This window comes from Chamaea fasciata, unplaced genomic scaffold (genome assembly GCF_029207755.1).
Source record: "Chamaea fasciata isolate MVZ Bird 193981 ecotype frontalis unplaced genomic scaffold, bChaFas1.0.hap1 SCAF_2, whole genome shotgun sequence".
In the NCBI taxonomy this organism is placed as follows: Eukaryota; Metazoa; Chordata; class Aves; order Passeriformes; family Sylviidae; genus Chamaea; species Chamaea fasciata.
The window spans coordinates 20,994,790-21,007,289 of record NW_027094087.1 but is presented as its reverse complement, the minus strand read 5'-3'; the positions used below and the strand labels follow the sequence as shown (position 1 = coordinate 21,007,289).

Here is a 12,500-nt window from a genome sequence, read left to right as displayed (position 1 = left end):
GCTTCTATCAACCTTGCTTACTGTCAGCATCCTTCCTGTCACCACCGGAATTCCTGTTTGCTCTTGCTCCAAAGGCACATCAGGCTGGACTATCCAACCTGCCAGCCTTTTCCACAGGTCCTTTCTGGTACTTCTACTCCAGCAGCACATCTCCCAGTCCTTTACCAGCAAGTTGTGTCCTGATTAGCTCACTGCTCTCCGAACTAACACCTTTCTTTTAACTGTTGCTAGATTTTGAGTTTACAGCAGGTGACACCCAAGACAGACTTCTTGACCTGGGCCCTCAGTTGACCCCAGCTTTTTCACTGAAATGCCTTGGTTTCTCTTGTACAGGAAAAGAGAATTTAAAATAAACAAAAATCTGCAAGATGGAAGAAGGGAAAAGTTATAGTAATGAATTTTGTAACAAAACCGTAAGGCCCACAACACAACTAATCATAAACCAGGTTCCTCCAGTGATATTCTCTATAACGTTTTAGGTCACAATGTACATCAAAGCATGTGCAGTTAACTGCCTGTATAAATGCGTTTCATGAGCTCATCCCTTCCTGCCTCATTTTTTCTGTTTGTAAAGCTGAGGCTGTATTATTAGACTGGGGCAGTGCTCTGAAGTCCAGCTTCTGACAAGAGTTGCTACAATAATTACTGCAGCAGGTATCAGAATCAAGTGAAAGCAGCCACTCAACAATCAAAATCATCACTTATGTTGTGTGCCTTTGCAGGTATAGAACCAGCAGAGCAGACAAATGTTCACGCTTGCTTCTAGATGTAATCCTCTGTTAGGAGAGTATCTCCCTCCCCCCCTCCCCCAAAAAGGTTTTTCCAGTACACTTTGCTGTTTTTAGCTGTAGCTAGAAAAGATACAGCTGCAGTTTTTGGCTTATACAGCTTGAAGCTTGAGCTCAACATTCAGCAACAGCTTAGTCTGAGCTGTTTTACAAAACTATTTTTCTGTAAACATTTTCATTCAATAGTTACCATGTGATATCTGTGCTCCCTTAAAGCATACTAGTGACTGGGTGCCTTATCTTCATATTGCCAGACTGGTCAGATACTTATTTGGGAGGTGGTCTGAAAGCTGGGGACAGAGGCGAGACAGAGAGCATTTAATGAAAGCTGGATTCTGACATGGAGATAGACAGTCTAACAAGCTGCTGCTGAGTGACACAGAGAGTAGCATCTCAATTGGCAGCTGAATGAATATAGTCAGTTTGAAGAAGATTTTTTAAGTTAACCTTTAGCTCATGGCTTTGGAAACCGTCACTTGCAAATGGACCCCACACAAACAGGGCATAAAACAGAGGATCCAGGCTGGGGCCTGGGGGTTTTGCACACATTTACACCTTCAGGTACTCAGATCCTTGCTTGAGGTTCAGGACAATCATAAATGTAGCTAAATCATACAGTGTACAGAGGCTGCTTTAAGGAGGCTGCTGCTTCCCACAGAGGTGAAGTCCGGCCAAGAATAGCATGTGTTTCCTCCTCTGCATCTAGCACAACTGCAGCTAAGTGGTTGCTTATGTTCAAAAATGAATGAAATATTCAATGAAAACAAGAATCTTCACTGACACGATCACTGCTTCTTAATCGTTACACAAAATAGTGTTGTCTTGCCCAAGCGTGCCTGGCTCTCTAAGAATAATGGAGACAGGACAGTGTTTGGATAGCTGCTGTTTTTTCTGAAGAGTGGGGAGGGTGTGCCTGTTTTGGGGACATGTTCTCAAAGGTTTTAGCCCAGAAAGAAAGAGGTACATCTGGAAAGAGCATAAACCAGGTTGCCAGACTCTGGCACTATTACTAGAAATAATTCTTTCTCAGGAAAGTACCAAAATGTGGCTGTCTGGTTTGCCCACAAGTATCCGGGCATTTTTCTTGGCAGGCATGGATACTGGTGGTTGTTTGGCATTTTGACTGCTGCCCCAACTAGTGTCTATTCTTTCTCTGCTGAAGATGGAAGAATACACTTGTGGTTAAATCACTGGCCTAGGGATTAGGCAAAGTGGTTCTGCTCAGATTTTAGTCTGCATCCTTGGCCAGGTCACTTAAACAAGAATTTTGAGAAGTGCTCAGCACCCACAAACAGGATCAGATTTTTCAAAAGCTCTCTGCCTGTACTGAGGCAGTGGCCAGATGATCAAAGGAACTTCCTAGAAAATCTGCCTGCAAGTGTCATTGTGAGAGCTACTGGGTGCTGATCACTCGTGAAAACCTGGTTCTCATTGAAGTGCCCAGAGGGGAATCAAAGTCTCCATCTAGCTCCCATCATGATGGGGAGACACTTGAGAATCTGGCCAGGAGCAATCTCTTGAAATGCTACACCAGCAACTTTCTCTGTGCCTCAATTTCCTCTAAAATGAGACTGATGTTGCCAGGGTGCTTCTAAGGATAAATTTATTAACCTGCTGTGTGTGAGGTTCTTGGATGCTTCTGAAGCCAGGAAAGGGAGGTGAAGCATTTGTAGCATAGTGTCTTTCCAGACATACCAATCATCTGTGTAAACAGGGCTGTGTTAAAGTGACTGGAGCAAGAGTCCAGGAGTCAGCTTTACTCTGTACAATTTACAAACCTTCAAGTTCAGGAGCTGCTGCTTTTTGTTTGTCTCAAACCCTTGATCATGAGTCAGGGCTTCGCCATGCTAGAGAGCGTAACATACAGATCAAAAGGACTCAGCCTTAAAAACCTTTGTGCTGAACAAAGCAGGGCCAGGAGAATGGTTTGTAAAGAAATGATGAAGCTGTTCCATTCAGCTGTTTGCCTTCTGAACTCCCTGCCTGTTGAGTACAGTAGTTTTATCATTTTCTTCCCTCATATGACATCTCTTTCCTCACATCCCACCCAAGTATTTGGTATTTTTGGGGGGAGTTCTGAGGGTTTAGAATTTTAACTCTACAGGGCTGGTTACTCTCATATTAGATACCCATATACAGTAGTATCTTTTGCAGGTGGGTTTTTGGATTTTAAGATTCAAGAATATTAACTTCAAAATGGGCCTTTTTTTCTTCTCTTTTTTTTTTTTTTTTTTTTTTTAAATTAACTTACAGTGGCTTCAGTTTTGCCTCCAGATGTGGAAATCTGAAAGGTCCTGAACCTCCTGTAGTGTGTGCTGGAGCAGCCTGCCTTCTCTTTCCAAGCAGCCTTCCCTCACATGATGTGACATTTTCTTTCCAGCTCAGAGTGGAGCCCCCCTCCGCAGCCCCCTTCATTTTTGGCCTTCCAGCACCGTCGGCATCTGTGCGAGCTAATGCTGCCCAGATCCTTCTCCGAGGGGCACCAAGGGCTGGCACGCAGAAGCCAAGCCCCGGGGCTGTATCTCCGAAACCCAAGAAACCTCAAATGCATTGTGTTTCCATAAATGCTCCTCAGCTGACTGGGTTGTGGGGAGTTTCTGCTCTCCTCAACCCTTGCCTCTCCTTTGGGAATGGGAGGCGCAGGTTGTAAATGAGTTTTCTGACTTCCCCTGTGCAGAAATGGCGCCGACGTCGGAGCGTGAGGGAACCACAACCACCACAGGAGGTGACAGGGGCTCCGGGGCGAGGGGCCCAGCCTGACTGACTGGGGCCCCAGCCAGGGCCATGATTGCCCGGCCCTCGCCACAGCCCGGTGAGGGCGACATGTCACCACAGCCCGGTGAGAGCGAGATGTCGCCACAGCCCGGTGAGGGCGACATGTCACCACAGCCCGGTGAGGGCGAGATGCCGCCACAGCCCGGTGAGGGCGACATGTCACCACAGCCCGGTGAGGGCGAGATGTCACCACCCCGCTGGGCCATGGCAGCTTCCCTCAGAACCGAGTTACCAGCAGGTAATGGCTGTGGAGCCCTCAGGGTGCCTTGCGGTTTACTTTTGTTTTAGAGTCCCGTTACAACTCAATGGTGGCTAAATGCAACACTCTTGTTGCAAAGCATGGAATACATAAAATTTTCTTAAGAAAGGATGTTCTTTAATGTTTGGTCTTTGTATACTTTCAAGCCTATTCAATAAGAAAGGAGGTTTAATCCATGAAACAGGGAGCAGCTCACAAGCAAGCTCTATGTGACGGCTAGGAGGTAGAATTGCCTTGTTAAGGTTAGGCCTTAATCTTAAGGTTTAGGCCTTCACATGCTTCTGTCGAATTATTTTGAAGAATAATATAAAATATTCACTGCAAGTGAACTCAGTGAAACTCATTGAACTCAGTGAAATGCAGTTTTTTGTGCTTGAAATTGGAATTGAAGTGCTACCATGTCCTGACTGTGATAATATTCCATTGTTGCTAATATTCCATAAGAATCACATGCCAGAACTAACCACCACTGTTTGGATTTTAGATACTAATCATTTGCAGCTAGTTGCTTAAGAGCAACCTAAAATCAAAATGGACTGAAATGGAATGAAGGTGACATTACAAAACATACCTGAGACAAATGGATTTCCTTTCAATTACAATTTAAAAGCCATCTGATAATTCTGTACCAGTGTATTAAAAAAAAAAAAATTACTCCTGCAAATTACTCTTTAATCAAGGATGATGACTGAATGCTAAGCATACCATTTTCTATGTGAATAATGTTTTTAGCTGAGACTAGTAATGCAAGCTTAAGGAACAATCGTGAAATGTCTTCCGTGTTTCCTGATCTAATAAGGTATACTCAGATACCCAAAAGATAATAATAGTCTGTCAGAGTTCCTAAGCATAAGAACTAAAAAAACCCCTTGTAGTGGCAGCTTGGACTGAATAGACTTCCTAAATTTAGGTGGGGTGGCTGAACTGGAGGAGAGCAGGAAGTCCTGTAACAGACACAGAATGTCCAACTCTGGCACTACTTCCTTCCGTGGAAGACAGGAACTGCTGCTGAGTCTGCACCTATAGCAACATTCAGCAGAACAGTCTGGAGCTCTCACTGCCTGGCTTTGCATGCGGCTTGTGTGAACAGCAGGAACTCAGTCCATCATGAACACTTTCAGCCTCCACTGCAGCAAATTTTTTGAGTTCTTCATCCATAAGGCTGGGATAAGATGGGACAGAATCCTTCCTGTTGTTAATTCCCTTAGGGAATTACTGCTTAATAAATGGGCAGGGTAGCACTTCTGAACTAACATTCAGCCTGTGATTACATATTGAAGCACTGAGGCTTGTCCAGTAACCTACAGCAGCATATCACAAGGTGTACCCACCCACCATGAATACTGCAGTCCTGGAATATCTTCAATTAGAGCCTAATAATGATTACAGTCATTTTTGAAAACATAGCTGGATTTTGCTAAGCTCTGCCCACCTTCAGCAAAAGTCTGTCCATTCACTGTGGGGCTTGTGCTCTGTCTCGGTGTTTTTTTTTTTTTACCCTGAGTTAACCAGAACTTGGCTTTGATCCTTTAAATCCTTCTCCCTATCAACTCAGCAACCACAGAGGCAGTTTATTACCGAAAAGAAATCTAAGAATCAGTTTTGGCCAGCATTGTCTTGGAAAGTTCATTTTATTAACATGGTTTTGGTTTTATTTCAAAACCACTTTGACAAGCACTGACATTTTTGGAATCAGTAAAGCACAAGAGACTTACTCCTAAAGGCCTAAGCTTTGCATTTTTCTGCAGCAAACAATGTGACGTGCTACTATGGTAAATTCAATTCAAGCCACTGACTGAAAGAAAATAAGTACTGCATGTTGTATCTTTTTCCCCCTTCATTTTCTAAAATATGTTTTGTGTGAATGCTAGTGCTTGTGAGATATACTTCCTTAACTGCTCTTTGTTTATTTGCTTTTTATCTATAGTGCAGGTGGCAGATATATCAATGCTGGCAACATAAACTTTCCTCACACTCCTGCTTTTATTGCTCAGCTTTGACCTAAAGCAACTACCTCTTGACTTTTTGCTGAGATTTGCCAGCAAGGGTCCCAGTTGTGTGTTTTACATTAATATCCATCAGCCGAGAGTTCAACTAAGATCACCTACTTCATTTAGAAAGGAATACTAGGAAATATCTGAGCTCTTTTTTGTTGTTGCTGCTGCTTTTCTTTAAGGCAAGCTGAAAGAGAATTTCTGGTCTCCAAGCTACACAAAGACTCTTGTTCTGACACTGTGCATTCACTGGAGCTCCGTGCGTGGTGGGAAGAATGGAAGGGCAGAACAGAGGTGAGTTATGTGCTGGCATAAGCAGACTTGACTGCTAGATTTCCTTAGTGGTAAATTGATTCTCTTTGGTTTGTGTGTCCCTGAGGCTGTGCCACCTTCCATTCTGTCCCCTTGAAAACTATGTCAAGTGAGAGGCAAAGTAAGCATCTCTATTCCAGACAATATGTATTACATACATGTGTTTTTGCTTCATATAACCTCTTTTTGCTTCATAAAACCACTCTTCATAAGAGTGGTTTTGTTAGTAACTTGTTTTACTCTCCAGAATTTTCTGTTGCAAAAATGGTCAAATGCTTTGGTTGGAGTTCCCAGTGCAAATCCACAGCGTGCTACTGTCAACCTCTTACTTTCAGAGTGAAGAATGCAGCAGTATGCTGGTCTGGAAAGAGTGGTTGCTTTTTCAGTTAGCAGGAAACATATGCTGCAGATGTTTCAAAGTTCTGGCTTTTAATATACCTTTGATATCTACTATGTCAAGCTGTTAGTTTTGACTAATTCTCCCTTTAATGGGATACCTTTTATGAATCTTACATGTTGCCATGATAGATTCCTAGGAGCTGGAGTAAACTGGCATAGCTGATCCAGGACTTTGTGATTTTTAGTGCTGTGGATATTTTTTTAAAACAAAAACTCTTTAAGTTTGAAGTACATTTTTTTTTTCATCTCAAATTATTTCAAAGTGACTGCATAAATTGTATGACCTGTTTCTCCAGTTGTGTAACCAGGTTATGTAGGCCTTTTCTTACAGGAATGGGAAAGAAGTAGTTAGGTTCTTTTTCTATTTTGTTTTGTGGTGGAGTTTTTGTTAGTTTTGCTTAGTTTTGTTTTTGGGGTTTTTTCCTAAGGTTGGAGTGTACTTTTTGGTACCATTTACTCCTTACTTGTAAATGTGGAGTTCTCAGAAGCTGACATTTTGAAGTGTTACACTTCAGGATTGCCAAGAATATTTGTGCTAACTGCCCTCTCTAAAATGAGTGTAATGAGCACACACTCGCATTTGTCTTGAAGAGGTGGAAAAAGCAAGGTGCAGAAAATAAGGATGCCCTAGCTGTGTAGAATTATGAATGGCACAGCTGCCAGCATGCTTCTCAAATACAAAGTGGGAAGTTTCTTACCTACCAGGAAGTCCACATTATTTTTGAGTGCCCTCATGCTGAACTCAGCGTGGCTGCTGCTGAGCCCCCATAAAGAATGATGTCCAGAGACATGCACAGACACCACAGTCATCAGTTCACCACAGGCTCACAGCTCTGGGAATAGAACCTCAGACCTTCGCCTCCGCAAACACAGCTGCTCATCTGGCCTGGCCTTTGTAGCCAGCAGAGGGAACTGATAAACACTCTCACAGGGCTGCTTTATGTGTTTGTTGTAACCAAGAGAGGGCACTGATTCTCACTCCCTTTTGAAAAGGGTCCATTTAATGCCACCGCTCAAGTTTCACCTGCCATTCATAAGCAAAAAGCTTATATTTATCTTGCTTTTGCTATAAAATATGGACTTGCATGAAGTTTTAATCACCTAAAGATGTCCCAAGACTTCATAGTGGTATTAATTCCCTGCAGTGCAATTATGAGACATTAAATTCATTACACATCAAGACAATTAGAGAAACACATCCAACATTTCAGGAGTGCAGGGAGAGCAAGCATAATTGTTTACTGGTGCCTACAGAGAATAGACAGAGCTATTGCCCAAGACCCACAAAAGGTTTCAGAACCAGGAGTCATCATTATCCTCTGGAACATACATAGATCCACAACTTTTGCTGGGATTTCTGTTTGCAGTGGGAAAGCCACAAAAAAGGCAGTAACATTTGCACAAAACTCTAGAAAGTGTAAGTGGCAAAACCAAGGAACTTCTGTACAGTTAAGTACAGCTGTTTGCTGTTTCTTTAACAGGCAGAACAAATCACCTCTGATGTTTTTGTCTTGTCTTGTTCCTCACTACATTACCTCCATTGAAACATTGCTCTTTTAGAAATATGACAATAGCAAAAATTAAAAATTAGCTCTCTGTAGAAGGAAAGAACTCACAGCCTACAATAACTGAAAGGTAAAACAAGTAAGGGAAAGTATAGGGATATATTTAAGCTTAAAAGATAAAACTTAATCTTACCTCCCCTGAGATACATAGCAAGACACAGAGTAAGTGGGCAGAAAATTCTGCCATGCAGGTATGCTCATAGATATATAAAAATTGTCTTCTGTGGCAGATAGTGAGATGAACATTAATGGTTCCTTTTCTAGTCCTCTCACACGTTGACTACTTTATCAATGAACAAGGCATGCTTAGCAGTAATTTTTAAGGTAAAAGAGTAAGAGACAAGGCCTCCATTGCTAGGGTAATAACTCTGGAAATTGAGAATTGGAATGTGTTGGGTAAGGTGGGGGGTTTTGTTTGTTTAATTGGTTTTGTTTTGTTTTTCTGGTTTTGAGGGTTTTTTTGAAATGCAGTATTTGCAAGGCCACAGGAGCAGTTATGAATCTGTACCCTCATAAAGTAACTCCAGGGCTAAAAACTAGAGGGATAGGACAAAGCTGCTGGTTGGGGCTTTGGGTTTTGTTTGCTTGCCAGTCTGTTTGTTTGTTTTAACAGCTATGAAATTATATCCTGTATGTTTACAGAAGTGGCACATGATAACAAATGTAGAAAAGAAAGGAAAATTAATATTAATGTCTCCTACAAGATCCTTTCAACAATTTTGCTTAAGCCCTACTAGTTTCTCTTTGAGCTCTTTACTGTCGCTGAGTTACCAAGACTGAGTTCTTATAGTCAGATGTTGCCCATCATTTCTGGTCCATGACAGTGGATCTCTGCTTCCTCAGCCTGCCAAGACTGGGCTGGTCTCCTTTAACCACAGAATGTAAGAAAGAGATGAGCATTTGCCTATTTGTTTAATTGTTTATTTACATCCTCCAGGAATGATTTATTTGTAGATCCTATTAAGGGGTTTGTTAACAGTTTCACAGGAAGTTCAAAAGTGTCAGGAGTAAATTACCTCTCTCAAGATTTGTCTTTGGAATTCTTCCTGCTGTTCAGCCCTAAGGAGTCATGCAAAGACAGAGCACCTGCAAAGGGGTGGACTTTATAAGGCTGAATACAAAATGAAGTGTGGGATTAGTGCTGGCCTGGAAACCAGAGGAGCTAAATCTGACACTCTACCATGAATTTTCACTGTGACCTTGAGTAAAGTATTTTATATAATTAGTGATAGCAGGGCCAGAGGAAAACATAATCTCTCCCTACAGAGAGGTGTGAAAATAAATTCCTGAAGGTAAGAATTTCACCCAAGCAGTGGTAGTGGCAGAACTATGCACAGATAAGCAGACAGGGATATGTTTATCCCCTGTTTCTATGTATCTAGTCTAGCACTTTAGACAGCACTGGGAGTTACACTGGCTCAAGTAGATATTACTGCCCTAAATAAGCACATAAAAAACCTAAGCATAACTGCCAGGAGAAGTGGCTTAGCATCCCTGCTTAACACTTAACTGGTCTGTGGATGAAAAAATTAATATAGTCTCTTTACCTTTATTAATTTTAAGTGTTTTGATCATTACTCAAAAATCTGAATTCCTTGTTCTCCCAGTGGTTATATTTTTCCCTTTAATTCAGATTGTAGCATTTCTTTAAAATTGCAGTGTTTTTATTTTAATACCAGTGGGCTTTGATCTTGTAAAAAGGAGTTTCAGATGACCACAGAGGTCAAAAATTGCATTCCTAGACATCTGAGTTCTCTTGGAAGCCTGCTGGATGCAGTTTCCCTTCATCCCTTGCTGCAAAGTGATGCTAAGCTGAATTATCTACTCAGCCTAAGAGAGAAACTGCTCAGAGGAGCTTCTGATCTAAATTAGATGCATTCCTTTGAATAGAGTTTTCTTAATATGTCCTGCAATCCATTTTTCAAATGCCAAAACATTACATTTCACAGCAGGCTTTAATAAAAGATATTTTGCTATATATACACTTCTTGTGGCAAATGCACTTTTTTTTTCATGAAATTTGCTCTCTTAAAAGTTTTGATTTTTTTGATAGAGTAAAATTCTGTGTGAACATATGAGGCTTTACTGCCACACTGTAGACTTAAATTCTGTATGCACTGAACTTAAAATCACATGTCTATGTTTTACAACAGTTTTTGGAAAGGTGAGGTTTGCTGTAAAAATCAGATGTTAACTGAGAAATAAAATTTTGTAGCTCAGACTTAATGCCAGTTATGATGAAAACCATTGGGCTCTCCTCCTGTCTTCTATGGGCAATTTATATTAATTACCTGGATGCAAAAAATAGTTTTACTGTAAGTTTGTTATAGAAAGCACTCTACTTTGGTTTTTGAACAGTTCAATTTATTTGGGTTTTAGATTTTTTGTTGTTTGAGGGGTTTTTTTTGAAGATACTTATGTAATCTTGCAGGCAAATAGCTGAAGGCGGTGTTTTTCCTTTCCCCACTAGTTAGAATAGATAACATATAAAATCAGAAAAAATCTTAGATACAGTATGCAGAGAAGGGTACTTGGAGGAGAGTTCTGCTGTTATACAGTGCTATGGCTTAAAATATTGCAGCTAATGTGAGTACAGTTATATATGGACATAATTCTTTTATAGAGCAGACTTTCTATTTGTGAAAGACCAAAAAAGACTCAGTTTAGCAAGAGAATTAGACATTAAGAAGAAAATATCACTGTTTAACTGAAGAATGTATTATGTATTTACAGAGAGTGTTAACTGCTTGCTTTTGGTAGCTCATGCTTTCCCTTCTCTCTGAGCACTGGAGGGAGGCATTGTAGGATTAGGATTTCTGTGATGGAATTTCTTTAAACAGGTGACTGTGTGTTAAAAGTGCACTGACTCACACAATGTGAGAAACTGCTACTGGTCACTAACAGATTCATCCCCGTGAGGATGGACAGATGCATGGATGGGAATGCAAATACAGTTTTGAAACCACTTTTCAATGTTTTAACTGTTCAGTAGCTGTCTCTGAGGCACTTAACTATTCCTTCCTCTACTGCTAGAAATGCCTATGTAGGAAAACTGCAGATAAAATATAAACAAGCTGATCTAAAAGTTTCATAGAGACACAAGGTCTGTCGTTTCAAGAAACAAAACTTTGCTTGTAAAATATCCACTTTAGCATATTTGGTACAAGATAATGAATTCCATCCGTCTTATTACTGTGCTTCTGTGAGGGCTTAAGTTCCATCGTCCTTTTTTTAAAGGCAATGAAACCTGTGAAGATGCACTTCAGTCCCAAAATTGTCTCAATCTGGCTAGTAAATGATATTAGCAATAAAAGCCAGTTCCTTCCTTAAATGAACGCTAAGCGGGTTTTCTTTTTTCCTCAGACAGAATTTAAGGAAGCTTTACAGTGATTTTTTTTTTTCAGAACTTTGACTGGACTGAGAAGGAGACTATTAAGAGGGATAATAAATTGTTATAATTGGTCTGGGTGTACTAATCTCTTCAAAATCAATCAGAAAGGGAGAGAAGATCTTTTCCCAGCCACAGTGTTTCCCAGCAAGATCTGTTTTTATTTCACTGCTAAAACAACAGACTGTTACTAACTTAAATGTCAGATGACACTACATCTGAAAAAAAAAAAAAAGAAAAAAAAAAAAGGCGGGGGGGAGCCAGCACCACCCAGCAAGGCAGAGCTAGAGTTCACATTAAGACTTCCTCACAATAGCTGGTTAGAACAGAAACCTGAAGTAGCAGTAATCTTACCTTGAGTACACAAGATCCAAGGAGAGAAGATCACTGGTTCAAAACAGTGGAGGACTGAGAAAATGCTCTGATCTGCTGCTGGTAGCATGCACTTGGCTTTTATGTGCAGGTGGGAGGAGCTGCTCCCTACGGTAGGTGGGCAGTGAGGATAGCAGGCAGACAGCCTTCAGAAGGCATTGTAGAGTAGGTTTTTGCTCTTTGGGGACAGAGAGAGGGAGGAGAAACAAGCTGGATGGCATATACATGAGAAATAGGGTTGGATTCATTTGCTGTTTTTTTTTTTTTTTCCTCTAAATCTATAGTTAACTAAAGATTTCTGTGGTATTTATTTTTCTAAATCTGAATCTCTGAATTATTCCAGTTGCAGTTACAATGCTACTGGGTGTTACTTTGTCTGATGGAAAGATTTTTGTGGCAGTGAGATACTAATGCAAAGTCTTTATCAGGAAGGTCAATGTTTCCCTTTCTGAAAAGGGATAGCCATGAAGAATCAGCCCCTGGATCTTTGAAGTTGTCTGTTTTCTCAAGGATTGAACTTCCTTTATATTTCAAACATCTACTGGATCTCAACTCCGGAACCCTCCTAAGTTTCTGTTTTGCTGAGCTACACAGCTTTCTCTTGACGCAGCTGTAACATGTTCCATCTACACACTGACTTTCTAGCAG

The 12,500-nt window shown here is 40.9% G+C and overlaps 1 protein-coding gene across 1 annotated transcript in view; it reads right to left on the bottom strand.

The window, feature by feature from the left end:
• COL8A1 (collagen type VIII alpha 1 chain) overlaps window positions 1–11,899 on the bottom strand; it is an 86,001-nt gene extending 74,102 nt beyond the window's left edge. The window contains exon 1 of the mRNA XM_066175210.1: window positions 11,835–11,899. The gene's annotated coding sequence lies outside the window, so the exon portion shown is untranslated. The remainder of the gene's footprint in view (window positions 1–11,834) is intronic.
• Window positions 11,900–12,500: the final 601 nt, after the last annotated feature.